The sequence below is a fragment of the Siniperca chuatsi genome, linkage group LG22 (assembly GCF_020085105.1).
Source record: "Siniperca chuatsi isolate FFG_IHB_CAS linkage group LG22, ASM2008510v1, whole genome shotgun sequence".
Lineage (NCBI taxonomy): Eukaryota > Metazoa > Chordata > Actinopteri > Centrarchiformes > Sinipercidae > Siniperca > Siniperca chuatsi.
The window spans coordinates 1806553-1813311 of NC_058063.1; positions in this window are offsets into that span (position 1 = coordinate 1806553).

Consider the following 6759-nt stretch of genomic DNA (forward strand, 5'->3'; position numbering starts at 1 on the left):
AGATAATGGGTATCATGACGGCTCTGTGCACATTCACATAAAAGGGGGCTTTTGATGCATCATTTGACTCTTCTTCTGCACAAAATGGACAGATTGCGTGCCGCCTACTTCAGTCAAGAGGAAGAGGTCGTTATAATGGAGAACTATGAAGAATATAAAAAATATTACAGCAAAAATCAACACTGTTGATGTAAAAAAAAGCAAAAGAAGAATGCTGGCAGAAAATGTATTGTGTAAATTTGAATGTTAATATATTTATTTTACCACTTAGTGGACTCTGAATGCCTGCCATTTGTTTCAGCTGACAGCTGCACATTAAAGCTCTTAAACTTCAAACTTGATACATTAAAACATGATATTCAAGAAGTGCATTTAGGTCTGACACTGTCCCATAATAAAGGATATGTGGAAATCACTTTAGTTTTTGGCCAAATCAAAGTGAAATTAATTTTATTGATTGAATATTCTCTGTGATAAATACCAATAGACTAATCAATTTTCTAATCTGTGTTCTATTAGCTGCAATACCAGCAGTGTAAAACGGACTTGGCAGCAAATCAGGACCAAGCATAAAAACACAAGTAGGCCTATGCATTTTCTGCATCACCAACTGAATGCATTTAGGTTCCTGTGGCAACGCGATGCAGTGCAGTTTGCACTACTGTAACTGCACGGCTTTGTTCAGTGGCAGTACTAATGTACGGCTTGGTTTGCATATACAACAATTCCCTCAGCTGAGAATCCTTATCACTCAGAGAGAATATCGTCAGGAAAATAATTTGTGAAAGGGCCGCGCTTTTTACAGCTGATTTAAATCCCAAACTCTGAACATAACCTCCTCCAGAGCAGGTTAGGTGTGCAGCATTAGGCCATGGGCCAAGGATTGAGTGATTAGTTTTTTGTTGCTTTGTTTTTAAATGTTTTGTCAACATTGCAAGTGAGCATTTTTAACATTGTCACTTATGCTTGTTATACTAAGTTGAAAAATTGTCTGTGTATTTTGATGTACAGCCAACATGTTCTATTAATAAAATAATGAGGATTGTACAGCTTTAGTTGGAAGTATGCTCTCTGAGTGCTTTCTAGTTTTAAATGGGTCACTTGGTATTCTTTTCTTTCGATCATATACATTTGATCCATATTTTAAAAAGTTCCAATCTTGTGTTTTGGTGGTGGGGTTAATGTTTGTACTGAATGTGCCTTATTGTCTTAAGAATACATTAATAGTTTATTATTCATATAGGATATGTTTGTAATTAACCTTGTTGCTGCATCATATGGGCCTAACCATTAATGCAGTATCTGTTCAATATAGATCTATCTTAACTGCATAAAGTGTTATACAGTATGACACTTTGTGATTGTGATTCATTTTATTGATTGTCACCCAAATGAGGCCATATAAAGCTTTGTAGATACCCCTTCTTCTGTTTGCCTAATGTGCTTACCCAGAATGCCTTAGGCCCAGTGGACAACCTGCCTGTAAGCTGTATAGTGGTACTGCCTGGGGATAGGGACACAATATCTACAGTTAACCTGATAATCTTATTATTATCATCAATAATAATGCGATATAAGTAGTGATGTAAATATGGCCAACTTGTAATAGAGAAAATTATTTAGATTCAGTTTTAATATTGTCTCCAATTTACTATTTATCTACATAGTGAAGTACTTCTTAGTTGTTCTAGTCACAAGTTCAAATTGGTAAAGTCAACTTTACATGTAGATCAAGTAAATGATTTAAAAGCAAAGATTACTGGGTTTAGATACCTGCTGAATACTCAGCATCAGTATGAACGTTATTACCGTGGTCCACAAGGCTTTTATTCTAATTGTAGAAAAAATCGGACAATTTGTCAGAGTAATACATTATCTCTCTCTCCCCACCGTAAAACGTAGTGTGGAGTTATAATATGCAGTGTGAGATACGACTGATACAAGCTGATACTCGCACATTAAGTCTGTTATGGGTAAGTATCAATACTCCTGCCAGTATTAGACGACAAATACTAGTTTTGTTATAGCCTGATATGTGATAGCAAATTTTACAATGTTGTGATGTGAACACAGTGTTAGCGGTCACTCATTGAGACACTCAGTTCTCCATTGGGTCTCCTCATATTTGCTGTTATTATTTCATTATATTTTCTAATCCTTGTCTGTTCCTGGTCTTTTGGACGCCCACAGGCTCATAATTAGAAGTTTGTGGCCTGTCATATGCGTATGAATTTACATTTACAACCTCTTCAGTGTCAAAACTAGCATAGAGTTGCCCTTCAAACTAATGAAGTGGTAGCAACCAATTTTCGTTCAAAATGGCCATGTTAACAAGGTATTTTATGGTTCAAACATTTTAAGACATTAAAAATTGAAGTGTTAACACAGTATTTTCTGTTGTCTTAGACATACAAATGTGATGTATTAATGCAACGTCAAACTAGACGTAATGGTCCAATCTGCGTTCCATAGAATACATCCTCCACCACTGGAAATGTACATTATGCTTAGTTGGTATGCAAATTATATGACAGGCACCAGGAGTTTATCCACCCTTGTTTTTTTCCCCCTGGCTTGTATTGGGGACTGGCCTTTATTTGTTCGTGGCAACCACAACCCCAGTCATTATTATTATTAACTACTTGAGAAAATACGCTATAAAATTTGAGAAATGATTGCTGAAATACAAGTCTTTCTTTGTCCCTTTTGTCCACCCCAAGTACCAGTACCGTATCTGCATGAATAGACACGCATCAAAATCCAAACAGTGGCTGGCATGACCGCAGGTCTACGACGAGTTCACCTGGAACTCCCAAACCACAATTAAGTCTGTCTGAAGTTGTTTGTTCACATAGAGCCTAAAGTTAGCTAGCTGTCACTATTAGCTAACATTAGTGCTTGTTCCAGCAGACTTCTGCCAGACCAGCATAATGTCAGTTAAAAGTTAACTTTAGCCAGCCTGGTTCTACATGAGAAAACAACGGAAGAGACTTATTTGCTGTTTGAGAGTTCCCGGTGAACTCGTGGAAACCATTGCTGTAGGTTTGCAGTGATGCCTGAGGCTCCGCAGAGCGGACAAGAGGACAGCTGGTTCAGGAAGAGTGCAGATTATATGTAAATCACACTCTCCTTGCCCCCTCCCCTCATACTCCTCCCCTCCACACCAAAACAGTGGCAGAAAGTTGAAATTGAAAACCAGTGACACTGAAAAAACTGACAGCGTAAAAAAGAATGACATGAAGGAAAAATCTGAACATTGTCATTGAAAAACATAACACAAAATAAAATAAAATAATTTTTAATGTCTGTGTTTTATTTTTCAGTGAAACTTGTTTCAGTGCCAATGTTTCCTTTTTCAGTTCAGGTTTTGTTTTCAATGCCAAATTTTATTTTCGATGCCAAATTTTAAAGTCACTGTACTAGCTCCATACAAATTGAGATGATATCCCTACTTCTCACAATGGATTATTGCCTTTTGTTTTCTTTGATACAACAGTTAATCTCTGTCTTTCCTTAAAGGGGCACTTCACCTATTTTACACATATAGATCAGTTTACTATGGGGAGTACTACTCATCCTGTGAAAACTGTTGTTCAATGGCTTCTCTGTCTGAGAAAAAACCCTGCTGATGTCATTGTAATGTCATCAGGTGTATCTCAGCTTGGGCTTGGTGACTACAAATTTATAACAGAAAGCCTGGAGGTGTGGAATTTGAGACATTTGTAGGTAGGGATGTAGTAAAATGCATTTATGACATTACTTGACATACATGTGTCATATGATGTATGCCATACAGCTAACCTGTGCACTCATTATATTGTTTGAATCTACACAGAAACCTAATGTTACATGCCCAGACAAATGATGAACTCTGGGGTTTAACTTTCTTGTAAAAGAAATAAACTGTGCATTGAACTCTGACCTTCTCCAGTGATTCTGTTTGGGTGCTTTGAGACCCTGATTCATTGGTAAAGTGTTAGAAAGGAGTCCAGACTTAATCTCTGGCCCTTTCCTGGGTTCCTGACCTCCATGACAGCAGGGAGGATCTAATGAAAAGACGGTGGTTAAATGATAGAAGTTGTCTGAAAGGGATTTTCTCTTTTCTAAATCCTATTTATGTCCCCCTCACTTTTAATTCTTAATCTTAAAATCTCTCTCTTAGTTTGGCCAGCCACCATATTATAAATGAGATTAGATCTGAGTTGATAAAAATGTTCTTACATTCATCTGAGTCACTTACCACCACGCATTCCTTTGAGCACCCAGGCCCCAGGTTTTACCTCTCAGGCTACATACAGGCTGCCCTACTGTGCGTTGCACAGTATATACATATATAAATATATGTATGCCTTTTTCAATATGGAAAGCACAATAACCAATTTTATCATAATTTTTTTTAAGTCTTATCAGGAAGACACAGTTTTCTAGGGAGAAACGTGCATCTTGTTTTTATTTGTATTTGTTAGGGGTCAGAGTCAAAAGCATAATTAAATGTTAAAACCACTTCTCTATTATCCTAGTCAAGTGATATTTATTTACATTTTATTCAATTATTTGCAAATGCATTTATAAAATGTCCCACAATTAAAGAGTCCTCTCAACAGAAGGTCCATTTAGCAAGACCTGCACCTATCCAGTCTTGCAAATAAAACAACATCCCTTGAGAGAATATCAAAGTACCACAAGATCTGCCCTTTCCAGTCACTCTTCAATAAAATGAAATTGGTAATCACTCTTTTACTAGTATGACTGTTGAGGTCCATTCCCTCCATTTTAAATGTACCTTTGATTGTTTTAAACTGAAGCTGAGTGTTTGTGACAGAGGCAATAAAGGACAGAGGGGATGATGGGAAAAGGTGGAGGGAGTAAAAGATTGAGGATAGGAAATGGATGAGGAATACATGGGGAAAGGGAAGAGTTAGAGAAGATGACAGAGGGAGGCAGTGCAGGAGGAAGAGGGTGAAAGGGACAGCAGGAAATCAAGGGAGGATGGATAATTTAAGACTGGTGGTGATGATGGATGATAGAGAGGATGATAAAGGGATGTAGTTTATTGTAGTCACTGAGCCATTTGCTCTTCAAATGAAATTTTAAACCTGGCTCTTGTTCACATAATTGTGTCCATTCTGAATGTGGCTCATGGTAACTTTGCGATTTAGAAAATGCGAACAAAACAGACATCAGGACAAGCATTGTGAGCCTCCTAAAGCTTTCCATATGAACTTAAATTTTACATAAATTTCAAATGCTTGTATTTGAGTCAGACCCAAAGTAAACACAGAAATTAGCCCCCTGGATTAGTTATTGTAGCTAATGCAAACTAGCTATTAAGGCCCAGGGGGCCCCTAAGCCAGGGCCTCTGCGTGAAGTCGCTGTTATTAACTTTGCATTTTTTGTTGCATAGTCAAAGGGCTTAGTCATTCATGTCAATAACAGAGCCCCAAAAGTTCTACTGAAAAACTGAAGGAATAGCTAAACCTTCACTTTGAAGATGTCGCAAGAAAGAAGCCTTCATGATACAACTCTCTGGGGAGAAATCCAAAAAACAAGTGCAAAACAACAGCATTAGACGCTCTGTCTAAAGGGCCTGTTCATATGACATTTCTGTAAAGTCGTGGTTCATGAAGACCCCATAATATTGTTATTATGATATGTTATAATATTATATTGCGCTGAGAAGACTGTTGTGTATTCAGTCCATTCATAATTATGTTGAACCTGATCTAGAATCAATTCTAATTGTGTCTGCAATGCCTGCCACATTATTGCACTCGATATTTAATAAATGGTCAAAATCAGCCTGATGTACACACCACAATACCATTTAACCTGAGAAATACATTAATTTTTATGAAGGGTACAGAAGTAAAGGCAATAGTTTAACATTTTGGAAAATATTCTTATTTGCTCCCTTTCTGAGAGGTGTTGGCAGTTTTAACTTTGTACCTAAATGAATACTCCAGCGATTTAGCATTGCACTCCTGTAACATTGTTGGATTTTCAATGAACAGTTTTTAAAAAAGGATAAAAACTGATGCAGCAGAACCAGAGATATTGTCTTTTTTATTCCACACATTCTTTTTTCTTGTCAAAACCTAGAGGCTACATTATGCAACCCGACTTCCAACAGTTCAGTTGGAGACTGGGGTGTGTTATGCTAGTAGCGGCTAATATAGCCAAGAGCCGCTAGCCTCAAGCAGAAACGAGGAGCGGGCTGCAGAGGTCTGGTAATCTCCCTTCTTCCTAACTCCACACCCCCAGATTTTTTTCATTTTCAAATTTGTCATCTTCAGCCGCAACCGACGCAACTCAAGTGACATCACTTGAGGACATTTATCAGACTTCAGACAGCTCCCTCTGGAGACACAAAAATGTTTATACAACTTTGATGTGTAAAACTGGTGGAGTTCCCCTTTAGCACACAGACATGAGACTGATATCCATCTGAACATCTCACTTTATTGTGCATGCTAGTTGATGTGTGTGGCCTGTGTATGTCAGATAGTAAACGTTCCTTTTCATGAGTTAAAGGTACAGTACAGGTTGAAAGAAGTATTTATAATTTCAATCATTTATAAAATTATTATTCTCTAATGGTATAGCAAACAAGACAGACCTTGAGTCCTGCCTTGCTTCTGCTGACTACACCTCTAAAATGTAAAACACACTGGGAACATGGCAACCCATTTCCTCAACACAATGAAAAAATTAATAATACTAAATAAATAATAATACTGAAACAATAACACTAAACTACCA